This window comes from Myodes glareolus, chromosome 14 (genome assembly GCF_982192425.1).
Source record: "Myodes glareolus chromosome 14, mMyoGla1.1, whole genome shotgun sequence".
In the NCBI taxonomy this organism is placed as follows: domain Eukaryota; kingdom Metazoa; phylum Chordata; class Mammalia; order Rodentia; family Cricetidae; genus Myodes; species Myodes glareolus.
The window spans coordinates 34141289-34154298 of NC_142039.1; positions in this window are offsets into that span (position 1 = coordinate 34141289).

Below are 13010 nucleotides of genomic sequence, written 5' to 3' on the forward strand. Positions count from 1 at the left end.
AGCAGAACACTGGACAGAAGATTCAGACTTTACAAAAGGCAGTGGTAAAAAGATTTGAAAAGACTGAGGAATTTAGTGAATTTGACAACCAGGGACAAAAGGTACAAAGACAAAATGTAGCCCCATCAGTACATACCAAACTCTGGGACAGCTTACACAGATTTTTTTACCTGCTTTTCTGGTAATATCATCAGAAAGAGACATCTGTCTAACCCTCTCCCCTTCCAACAACCATCCCACCCCCCCATGCACCCGAGGTTACCTGGGACTCTTGTCTATTTCCAATCTCCAGTCAGATAGCTACATGATTTTCATCAGGTTCACCTTCTTATTTAGCTTCTCTAGGATCACGAATAATAGGCTCAAAGACCTTTAATTATGGTTAGAATCGACATATGAGTGAATACATACCATATTCCTCTTTTTGGGTCTGGCTTACCTCACTCAGTAAAGCGTTTTCTATTTCCATCCATTTGCATGCAAAATTCAAGATGTCATTGTTTTTTACCGCTGAGTAGAACTCTAATGTGTATATGTTCCACACCTTTATTAACCATTCTTCTATTGAGGGGCACCTAGGTTGTTTCCATGTTCTGGCTATTACAAATAGTGCTGCTATGAACATAGTTGAACAAATGCTTTTGTAGTATGATAGGGCATCTCTTGGGTATATTCCCAAGAGTGAAATTGCTGGGTCCTGAGGGAGATTGACTCCCAGTTTCCTGAGAAACCGCCACACTGATTTCCACAGTGGCTGCACAAGTTTGCATTCCCACCAACAATGGATGAGTGTTCCCCTCACTCCACATCCTCTCCAGCATAGGCTATCATTGGTGTTTTTGAGTTTGGCTATTCTGACAGGTGTAAGATGATATCTCAAAGTTGTTTTGATTTGTATTTCCCTGATCGCTAAGGAGGTTGAGCATGACCTTAAGTGCCTTTTGGCCATTCGGAGTTCATCTGTTGTGAATTTTCTGTTCAGTTCAGTACCCCATTTTTTAATTGGGTTAATTAGAGTTTTAGTGTCTAGTTTCTTGAGTTCTTTGTATATTTTGGAGATCAGACCTTTGTCTGATGAGGGATTTGTGAAGATCTTCTCCCAGTCGGAAGGTAGCCTTTTGGTCTTACTGACAGTGTCCTTTGCTTTACAGAAGCTTCTCAGTTTCAGTAGGTCCCATTTATTCATTCCTTCTCTTATTGTCTGCGCTCCTGGAAGGGAGTAGGGGAGGAATGGGGAAATCTAGGTGGACTGGGATGGGGGGAGGGAGAAAGGATGGATATGAGATCAGGGAAGAATATATTTCAACTAAGGGAGTCATCTTAGGGTTTACAGGAGACTTGATTATAAATGGGATCACAGGTCCAAGGAGATCCCCAGATTGTTCTCTGGACAGAAGAGAGGGTGCCTGAAACGGCCTAGGCCCATAACCATACTGATGAATATTTTGCTTATCACCATAGAAACTTCATCTGGCGATAGATGGAAATAGAGACAGAGACCCACATCGTAACACTGGACTTAACTACCTAGGTCCAAACGAGAAGCAGAAGGAAAGAGAACGTGAGCAAAGACGGCAAGATCAGAGAGAACCTTCATCCCATGACTGATGGCGATACAGATGGAGACCCACATTGGAGCACCGGACTGAGCCCCCCAAGGTCCAAATGAGGAGCAGATGGAGGAAGAAAATGAAAAGGGAAATAAGGACTGCGAGGAATGTGATCACCCACTGATACAAGGGGACGAATCTAATGAGAGTTTACCAAGGCCAGTTGGACTGGGACTGAACGAGGACGCAATCCAACCAGATTCTCTGAATGTGGCTGGCCGGAGTCTTTCTGAAAAGCCATTGACAATGACACTGGGACTTGTTTCCTCTGCATATACTGGATTTTACGGATCCAGTCCATCTGGACACTCACCTTCCTGGACCTGGAGGGAGGCGGGAGGAACTTGAACTTCCCACTGGGCAGGAAACCCTGACTGCTCTTAGGGATGGAGAGGGAGGAGGAGAGGGAGTGGGGGGAGTGGGAGGGTGGTGGGAGGAGGGGTGGAAATGGAAACTTTTATAATTTAATAAAATTACAAAAAAAAGAGAAAGAGACATCTGGCACTAAATACCCTAAGGTAGTCAAAGAATATACATGGGAGCCCATATGTATGACTGATCTAAAGGAAATTAAACAAGAAATTGTATCTTTTGGAATACATTCACCTTTTGTTAGGGAAATGGTCAAAACATGGGCTTCAAGCAACAAAGCAATATACAAGACTGGATTCAATTAATCTCAGTGGTCCTAGAAAATGTACCTCAGTTGCTTTGGAAGTCTTATTAGAAAGAAAAAGCAAAAATTTTAGAGCAACAGGGAAAAGCAAAGGAACTTGAAATTTCCCAAGATCAAATTCTGGGTGAGGGGCTTTAGTCCTCAAGATGAAGCTCTTTATGATGAACACACCTTGTCCCTATGTAGTACAGCAGCTTTAAGTGCTTGGAACAGGATTCAGGAACTAGAAAAGAAAATTGAATCATATTTTAGGGTTTAACAGGGTCAGAGAGAATTCTTTAGTGACTTTTTACAAAGATTAACTAAGGATGTACAGATAGGGCTAATAGACCCAGAAGCTAGACATGCACTAATTGAATCTTTGGCTTTTGAGAATGCCAACTTAGAATGCAAAAAGATCCTTGGTCCTTTAAAGGTCAGATCAGCACCAATGAATGAATGAATCTTGCATACAATGAATGTTGAGACACTTGACTATGGCACTGAAGCTTGGGTAGGAGAAGTAATTTCCAATGGTGTGAGGAGACATCATAATACTAAATGTTTTAATTGTGGTAGAATAGGACATATGAGAAGGGATTGTAGACAAGGAATCCTAGGAATAATGTCTCCTCTGGGAATGGCAAGAATAAGAGGACTCAGCCCTCAGGTATATATAGGAGATGTGGCAAAGGCCAACATTAGACCAGTGAATGTAGGTCAACAAAAGACAGACAAGGCAACCGATACCATTGGGAAACTTCTTGGGGGACCTCTCACAGGCTCCCATGATTAATGTGGTCCAATCATTACCAGTTACTGTGGAGAATGCATCTCACCAGGAAAATTAGAAAATCCAGTGCCTACTGTAAAAAACCATACTGGTCTGGAAGATGGAATCGATGTGGAGGATGAATCAAAAACTCCAGTAAGACATAGGAAATGTATTCTGTCAGAGTTCTATAAATTATAGAAGGCCAGAGCTAAGGGTGTGTATAAACAGCATTTTTTTTATTGAAGGATTACTAGACACAAGTGCGGATATAAGTATCATTACTCTAAAATCTTGGCATCTGAATTGGCCTCCTCAAGAGATAGATGTTCAGTTCCTAGGAACTGTAACCCTATCTCAAGTGAAACAAAGCATGAGATGGGTCAAATGCATAGGGCCAAAAGGAGAGAGAAAGGGAGACTGAGGCCATATGTAGCTAATATTGCAGTGAATTTGTGGGATTGTGACCTATTGCAGCAATGGAATACCAAGATTAATATTCCTGCAGCCCCCAAAACTTATGTTTCTGGGGAAGATATTAGAAGATATTATAGACAAAGGTCACCAGCCATTCAGGCTGTACAAGAACACAAAGCAATTAGCAAACCTTCAGAGGTACTAATGGTCCTTCCTTTAAAATGGTTAACTGAGAAACCAATATTGGTTAAACAGTGTCCTCTAATAGAAGAAAAGTGACAGGCTTTAGAATAGTTGGTACAAGAGCAACTAAATGCTTACCATATTGAAGAATCTACCAGTCTTTGGAACTCTCCTGTATTTGTGTTAAAAGGAAATCTGGAAAATGGAGAATTGTGACAGATCTTAGAGCTATCAACAAGATTATTCAATCTGGAATTCCTCTGCCTTCTCTGTTACCAAAGGGATGGCCTCTCATATTTATTTAGAAGGATTGTTTCTTCATTATACCTTTACAAGAAAAGGATAGAGAAAAATTTGCCTTCACAGTGCCTACTTATAATAATTCTCAGAGATATCAATGGACTGTCATCCCACATGGAATGCTCAATAGCCCTACCCTATGCCAATACTTTGTCAGTCAACCACTGAACATTATACATAAGCAATTTCCTAACTCTATAATCTACCCTTGCATGGATGACACTTTGTTATCTGATTCAAATGCAGATACTTTAGAAAGAATGTTTTAAGAAGTAAAGAAAGTTTTGCCTAAATGGGGATTACATATTGCTCCTGAAAAGATTCAAAGAGGAGATTCTGTTAATTACTTAGGTTACAGAATAGGTTTACAGAAAATTAGAACACAAAAGACACAAATTAAGAGAGACCAGTTGCAGACTCTTAATGACTTTCAAAGATTGTTAGGAGACATTTTCAGTCTATGACTGGGTGTTGGGATAACACCTGATCTAATAATTCATTTAAACAAAACCTTAGATGGTGATAAAGATTTGAATAGTCCCAGAGAATTAACAGCTGAAGCAGAAAAGCAAAAAAGGAATTGACAATTGTTGAGGAGAAATTACAGGAGGCACAAGTGGATAGGGTGAATTCAAATTTTAATTGTCTTCTAGTCATTTTGCCTTCCAGAATTTCTCCTGCAGGAATTTTAATGCAGAGGGATGATATTATCTTAGAATGGAACTTTTAACCATATAAAGCAAGTAAAAAACTAAAAACTTATGTGGAAATAGTCTCTGAATTAATTTTAAAAGGTAAATTGAGACTTCATCAATTAGCAGGTATAGACCCAGCAAAGATTATAGTGCCCTTTATGAAATAAAAAAAGTTATGAGAAGATAATGAACCATGACAAAGAACTTGTGTTATTTTTTGGGAGAAATTAACCGCAATTATCCCAAAAGTGATAGACTTAACCTCATAAGTAGAACTTTTTGGATTCTTCCCTGAATTGTATGTGATGCACTAATAACTGGAGCCTGAACATTTTATTCTGATGTGAATAAATCAGAAAAGGCAGGTTACAAATCAGAAGATTTAAGTAAGGTAGAACAAAGCCCTTATAATTCTGTCCAGAAGGCAAAATTATATGCTATCCTTATGGTACTAAGGGATTTTAAAGGACCTCTCAATTTGTCCTGCATATTGAAATCACTGAACTTATATCAGATGATACAGAATTGACTTCATTATTTATTCAGGTGCAAGACATAATCAGGAACAGGCTTTGTCCTATATACGTAATACACATCTGATCCCAGGTCCTCTAGCACAATGTAATGCAAAAATTGATCAATTATTGATTCGAAGTATGTTGCTCAGAATTTCATAGAAAAAACATCATGTCAATAGCAGAGGTTTAAAGTAAGAATTTCCTATTACATGGCAACAAGTTAAGGGGATTATAAAGAGATATCCTACTTGCTATTTCTATAACCAAACACTGTTGCCTGCAGGGAGTAACTCAAAGGGTACTCAAAGGAATGAGATCTGGCAGAAGCATGTGTTCCACTTTACAGAATTTGGAAAATTGAAATATGTGCACCATATCATAGACACATATTCAAGTTTTCAATGGGCAACTGCTTTGAGCCCAGAAAAGACTGACTCAGTAATCATGCATTCATTAGAAATTATGGCCATCGTGGGTATTCCTGCACAAATAAAGACAGACATTGGTCCAGCATATATATCTAAAAAAATGAAGCAGTTTTTTGCTTATTATAATATAAAGCATATTACAGGTATACCAAACAATCCTACAGTCAGTATAGAAAGGTCAAATCAAACTATAAAGGATATGCGAAACAAACAGAAATGGATGGAAAATACAGAAATAGATTTTGCATAATGCTTTATTAACATTGAATTTTCTTTTTTTCATATTTAAAGTATTCATTTATTTATGATTAGATTTTTTTCTTTTTTGTTTCTTTTTTGTAAATTTTATTTTATCTTTTTATTATTACTTAAAAAACCAATCCAAATTCTCACTCTCTCTCCTTCTCCCAGTCCCCTTGCTGTCCCCTCACAGACCCCCCCCCACTCCTCCAACCCTAAGGGAGTGCCAGCACCTTGCCCTATGGAAAGTCCAAGGCCCTCCCTACTATGTCTAGGTTGAGCAAGGTTTACATCTAAAGAGAACAGGATCCCATGAAGCCAGTGTATGCAGTAGAGACACATTCCAGTGTCACTATCAGTGACCCCTCAGTCTGCCCCAGCTGTCAACCCCCTTCAGAGGGGCTTGGTTGTTCCCAAGCTCATTCACTCCCAGTTCAGTTGGAGGTGATGAACTCCCATTAGTTCAAGCAAACTATCTCAGTGGATGACCCAACCTTGAATTTTCTTAACACTAATGAGAAAGGAACAACAGTAGCAGAGAGACATTGGATAATGGAAAAAACTTCTGAAGTGAATCAAGCAGTGTATTTCAAGGATATGTTGATCTCATAATAGAAATCAGAAGATGTGCTACATTGGGGAAGGGGTTTCACTCTTGTTTCCACAGGAGAAGAAAAACTATAGATACCATCAAAATTAATGAAAATTTTCTTTGAAAAAGAGAAACCTCTTGATAAAGAGAAATGACAGCTCATCCACAATGGTGACAACTGTACAGGTGGTAAAGAAACCATATAGGGTTGGGGCAAGGTTCTGCTTTTGTCTTTACAGGAAAATACACATCTTTAAAAATTAAAGAGACCTTGAATGTTTGGATGCTGACAGAAGGAAAAATAACTATCCAATAAGAATCCTTGAGAAAAAGGAATATGACTTATGAGGACAGGTGATCAAAACATATATATGAATATATAGAGCTGGTTTTAGAGTTGGACAATGACTCTACTTCTCTAAATCCAAGCCTATTGTTAAAAGGACCATTCAGAGTTTCTGTCTCATGTCTGGAGCCATCTGGTATGGGACAGAAGGAAGACTTTAGGAAAAATTTTACTTTCTCTATGTCTATTTTGTCTATATTGTATTCTTCATGGAATGTATGTCTATATGAATAATGTTTAAGTTTTCCCTGATGAACAATAGAGTTTCCTACAGATCCTTTGCCTGCAGTAATCTTTGAAGTTTCCAGGAAGAAGATGGGACCACACAGCAACAACTCCACCTTGTTGAGATGACATCATGATGCTGATAGTGCTGCTGTAAGACTGGTTTTGGGATACCAGCTGCTGACATGGTGCACCTTCTCGTGGCATTCTGGCCAGAACTCTAAATAAGAACTTTGGAAAAAAACCCTATCTACTGCTCAGAAATCACTTGTACCTATGCTAGACAGTAATCTTGAAACTTAACCATCACTTTACTTTTAGGATTCCCATAAAGAGAACATTGACCCCATGATAGCAGGAAGCAATTCTAGAGGATGACAGCCCCTCTCCCAAAAAAGTTTGTCCCCAGGGTTGGGAACACCATTTAGGGGTTCTTGATTATTACTTGTATGAGGCAGAGGGTTGGGATGGAAACTGAGTAGGTTCAAAAAAAAAAGGGGGATAATGATAGTGAGTAATAGAGTGAATACTTATGAGCTATTATTTATGGATAATTTACATTGGTATAGTTTTTTGTATATTGATACAAGTTCAAATTATATTTCTTTACAATATTTGTAAATCTATGCAAAGTTATTCTATCAGATTGTATACATGTGTGTTTCTACCTCTATTTAGGACATTTTGTAAATTGATACAACTTTTAGGATATATTTTCATATTGCATTATATATTGTTCTTACCTTTGATCAAGATACTTATACATTGTTTACATTTGAGGTCATTGTCCTCATTTGCTGCATATTTGTTTACAGATTATTTAATATTCTGACATGAAGTCTTAGTATTTAAGTTATACAGGTATTAAACATAGGTTAATAGTTTTTCATGTTTGATATACCTATAGTCAGATTAATGAGGTTCTTTAGATACATAGAGATTGTATTCTGCCTAGAAAGGTAATCTTCAACCACTTCAACGATCTGTAGAACATGGCAATTAAATAACTTATGGTTCTGTTGACATGAGACATGATTGTTCCTGACTGCACCAATCTATTCCTGAGAGAATGTTGAGCACCAAAGACACTACACTCCGAGTTTGTTTTCTTTTTGGCACAATTGGCCTTTGGGCAAGGAACTGCCCATGCATCAAGCACTGACAAAGTACATGGTATCCAGACTGAATAAGCAGGATGCAAGGAAAAGGACTGCCAAACCTTGCCAAGATAGGGTAAGACGGTTCTGAAAAATTCCCTGCCTCTGAAAATGGTTTGTCAGTTATGCTAGGCTTTAGTCAAAGTTGGTTGTTTCAACATTGCAAATGAGATTTTAGGTGATTGCTCAGATAACCAATTGTCTCCATCATATACTGCTCACTTTGGAAGCTGCTTGATTGCACTTCCGGCCTACTCAAGTAATATTATCACCTTTCTCAGGCCTTCAATGGGGTTGAAGATTAGATAGTTACCTTCCTCCTATGATTTAGCCAAACTTATTTCTGATGTAAGACTTAGATTCTTTGGAATAGAATGTTTATTATAACATTCATCATGTGTTCCTTGCTTAATATTGTTTATGTTGTTTGTAATTTTATGCTTGATATCTGTTCCTATTGTATATAGTTTTGTATTGGGTTTGGATCGCTCTTGTTTAGACAAAAGGGGGAGGGATGGGGAAGCTTTATTAACCAATTATCTTTAAGAGGTGGGACCAAGTTAGGGTGTGGTTTTCTGGGACCCAGAGAAAAATGAGCACATGGCCCAGGTACTTTCTCTCTGTGGTTCCCTCACCACACAGCTGAGTTTGAACTTCTAGTTCCTGCTTCATGAATTTTCCCCTTATAGTAAATAAAAATTTAATTGTTTTATCCTTTAGCTAGCCTGGTTATCTCCTGAATCAAGCTAACTCCTACAGCCCTGTTTGAGTTCCTGTCCTGATTTCTTTTCATGATGAACTGTGATGTGGAAGTGTAAGCCAAATAACCCTTTCCTCCCCAAGCCTTTGGTCATGGTGTTTCATCACAGTATTAGTAACCCTAACTAGTGTCTTAGCGATTGAAACGCAGAGCATGAAAACCATGTTGATAGATCACTAGAAGGTCACATTTTTATCTCGAGTTTATTGGACAATAGTAGCCTGACCTCCTCCTGGAGAATAGGCAGTGACTTTCCCAAGTGAAGTCATGTCTTGACACAATGAACCTGAACACATGAGGTTTCTCTACACAAAGTCCAGTGGAAACTTTACAATGTTGATTCCTTTACTGGAATTAGGATTCTGGGTTAGGTAGAGCCCAGGATGGTACACACTGATTTCTCAAGTGGACCTCTGAGAAGAAAGGTAAACAAGATTATTGTGGCTTTTTGTTGCTGTTCCAGACAGAGTTTCTCTGTAACTTTGGAGCCTATCCTGGAACTAGCTTTTGTAGATCAGGCTGGTTTCAAACTCACAGCAATCCACCTGCCTCTGCCTCCTTAGTACTGGGATTAAAGGAGTGCACCACTACCACCTGACTTCAGTTTCTTAATTTATAGAGAAAAATCACACCTTTTTGTCTGTATAATGGCATGTGGAATCTTGTAATAGTGCTAGCTAAGACCCCTTTGGTCAAGGTAGGCACACCTGTACTTAGAATAACTTTGCTTCAAGTTCAGGTGAGTCTCTACCAACACAAGTGGTCTAGAGTAATCAACATCCCACCAAATAGTTCAACATTGGTTTTTATTTACTTTATATTGGACACAGGCAGCAGCAGTAACTCATCCTCAACCTTGTGCTCAGGAAGCCAGCTATGGCAGCCACGGGCAGCTTTCTTCTCTGTAGCTCTGAAAACACTGTCCATGAGCCCAGTGATGGTGTGAGAAGTCAATCTGTATATGTGTTGCTTTTGCTGGTTAATGAATAAAGAAGCTGTTTCAGTCAGAGGCTTAGTAGAGTAGGGGTAGGTGGGAAAAAATAAACCTAATGCTGGGAAAAAAGAAGGTGGAGTCAGAAGACGCCATGTAGCTGTCAGAGGGGAAAGACATGAACTGCCAGCTGGAACCTTACTGTTAGACCGCAAACAACCCTCGTGGTAAAATATAAAATAATAGAAATGGGTTAGTTTAAAATTAAGAGGTTGCTAGGAATATGCTATAGTGATTGGCCAAGCAGTGATTTAATAAATACAGTTTCTATGTGATTATTTCGGATCTGAACAGCCAGGAACAAACAAGCGGCCTCCTACAACACACTGAAGTAGATGGGAGGCAACAGTGATAGGAAGCTGGTGTTACTCCTTAAGGTCATTCTAGTTACTTAGCTGTTCACTGGCTGTCCAGGGCTGACTGCTTTCTTTGGGTATTATTAAATATGACATAAAAATCTCCATGCTTTGTGGCCACTATAGGCTTACCCATATTCCTTTTCTATAGACTTACTTCTTGCCCATGTTCTAAACTTTCTCTTTCACTTCATCTCAGAGTTGAATGGCTATTTTGGGTTGTCACCTTGACTATTTTTGAAATGAACTACAATCCTGATATAGTGGGGCACTTGCGATCTGAATCTTGAGGCAGGAAGACACAGACTATTGATACTGATCTTGAGGTGAGATAACGCACCTTTACTGGAAGCCTATATAAGTGCAACAGAAGAAGGAAGGTTTGCCCTTGCCTTCCAGCACACCCATTCCTTCCCTTGCATTGGAGCTTACTTTTCTTTAGGATTCCAGCATATACAGAAGACCAACTGAGACACCTAGCTTCGTGAGACTGAGCAACTACTGTATTTTTGAGCTTCCTTTTTACAACTAGCCATTGATGAATTAGTTAGGCTGCAGCCTATAAGCCATTCCAATAAATTCATGTAATCATTCCATAAGTTCTGTGCCTCTAGAGAACCCTGACTAATACAAGGGACATCGTCAGCAACAAAGTCACTCACTAGAGGACAAGTCAGTAAACACTGCTTCAGGATACTAATAGGAATGACAAGGTTACTACCCACAGTCTGTCCATTGGAAGAATTTAGGCCCACCATTAACTCTCAGGACCACCCCGGACTAGGATGGATTTCAGTCTTCAGTCTATTTCCAACTTTTACCTTTATACTTACTAATCCATTCGTGAGTCAAACCCCATTCCTTTTCTGTTTATTAGTTATGAGTGCTTAGGAACAGATTACAGGACAAGAGGTGTATATGACATGAGAGTATGACCAGCATGACCATGTATTCTACTTATTCCCACCTGACTTTATGGCCTGAAGTTTCAACAACCTGGGTTCATGTTGAGCAGTTGTGGCTGCATAATACCCATGACTCTGTCAGTAAGAAGGCCCATCAGTAGCCTCTTTTTTTCAATGAGTGTCCACTGTCTACTCAACAGAGTATGGGCTTGATCCACAAAGTTAGGAATATAGATTTTGAATGTTCTATAAGAACTTGTCTAAAACATGGCAATATGGTATTCTCCCCACCACAGGAACCACTAACACAACAGATCTTTGATATCCGAGAAATCACATAAGAGAACTATTTGCACTATTTATGTTTTAGGTCTGCTCCTACTTAAGAAACATTGTGACTTGATTGGTGTAAAAGTGTTATATAACTGAGCCTCGACCAGCCATTGTGTGTGGGATCACTTACTAAAGATTTTGTCCATCTTGAAAAAAAAAGGGAAAGAAAAGAATGCTTAATTTGTTCATTTTCTCTTATGCTATTGTGATAAAATCCTTTGATAGAAACAACTTTTGGAACAAAGGGTTGATTGTGCCTCACAGTTCAAGGTGTAGCGGGAAAGTCAAAGTATCGAAAGTCTGAAGCAGTTGACCACAGTGTCCACAACCAGGAAGCAGAGAGGCAGTGGATGCTGCTGCTACTCAACGCCTTCACCCATGTCTATAGTCCAGGACCCCAGCAAGGACACACTACCACTCAGGGTGAGTGAATGCCTGCTGTTACTCAGTGCCTTCATCCATGTCTGTGGTCCAGGACCCCAGCCAGGAGACACTGCCACTCAGGGTGAGCAGGGTTTCATGCCCCAGTTTTCACAGTCAAGGTAATCTCCTTTATGCATGCCCAAGAGTCTTCTAGGTGATTCTAGATTCTGTCAGATACTACCCATCACAAATCTGGGTGTCAATTCAACACCCAAACACATGACTTGCCCTCTAGATTATTGGCTGTATTATAACATAGAATCTAGCCAGTCAACTTTAAAGGTCCTCATAGATTTTTACCATTTCAAGACTTTGTGTAGTGGTTTTAATAAAAATGTCCCCTAAAGACTCAGATATTTGAGCACTCGGCACCCCCAGTTGGGGGCACTGTTTTGGGAGGTGCTGGTGCCTTGCTGAAGGAGGCATATCACCAAGAATGGACTTTGAGAGTTCACAGCCTTGCCATTCTTTCAGTTTTCTTTCTCTGCTCTATGCTTGAGGTTAATATGATCTCTCAGTGTCCCGTTCCCGCTATCATGCATGCTGCTTGCTGCCATGTCTGTTCCCTACCATGAAGGACTCTTATCCACTTAAGCCATAAGCTAAAATTAAACTCTTTCAGAAGTTGATTTTGTCATGGTGTTTTAACAAAGCAATGGAAAGAGCAGTTAATGCACGTTGAAAATCTAAAGTCTCTTAAATGTGAACTTCATAAAATCTAAACCAAGTTACACATCTCTAACATTTAAAGGTACAGATAAAACATTGCTATTCCAAAATGGAGGACTTGTGGCATAGCAAGGAATGACTAGTTCAAAGCAAGATAAGCACGAAGCAGGGAAAAGCATCTGAAGCTCATATTGTAATCAACTAAGACTCAAAGGTCTTGGCCATCCCCATTCTTCCAGCTCGGCCACCTGCAGCACACAAAGCCTTTCTCTCAGGTTGCCTCCATTCTATGCTTGAAGCCCTCCTTGGTGAACGTCTCATGGAGTGGAAAATTCCAGTAACTTGGGGGTGTCTACCGAAACTTAGATTTCATATTCTGAGTTGCCCATAGATGTCTCTCAGGGCCTCTTTTTGGGAATTCCAACCCTGACACAT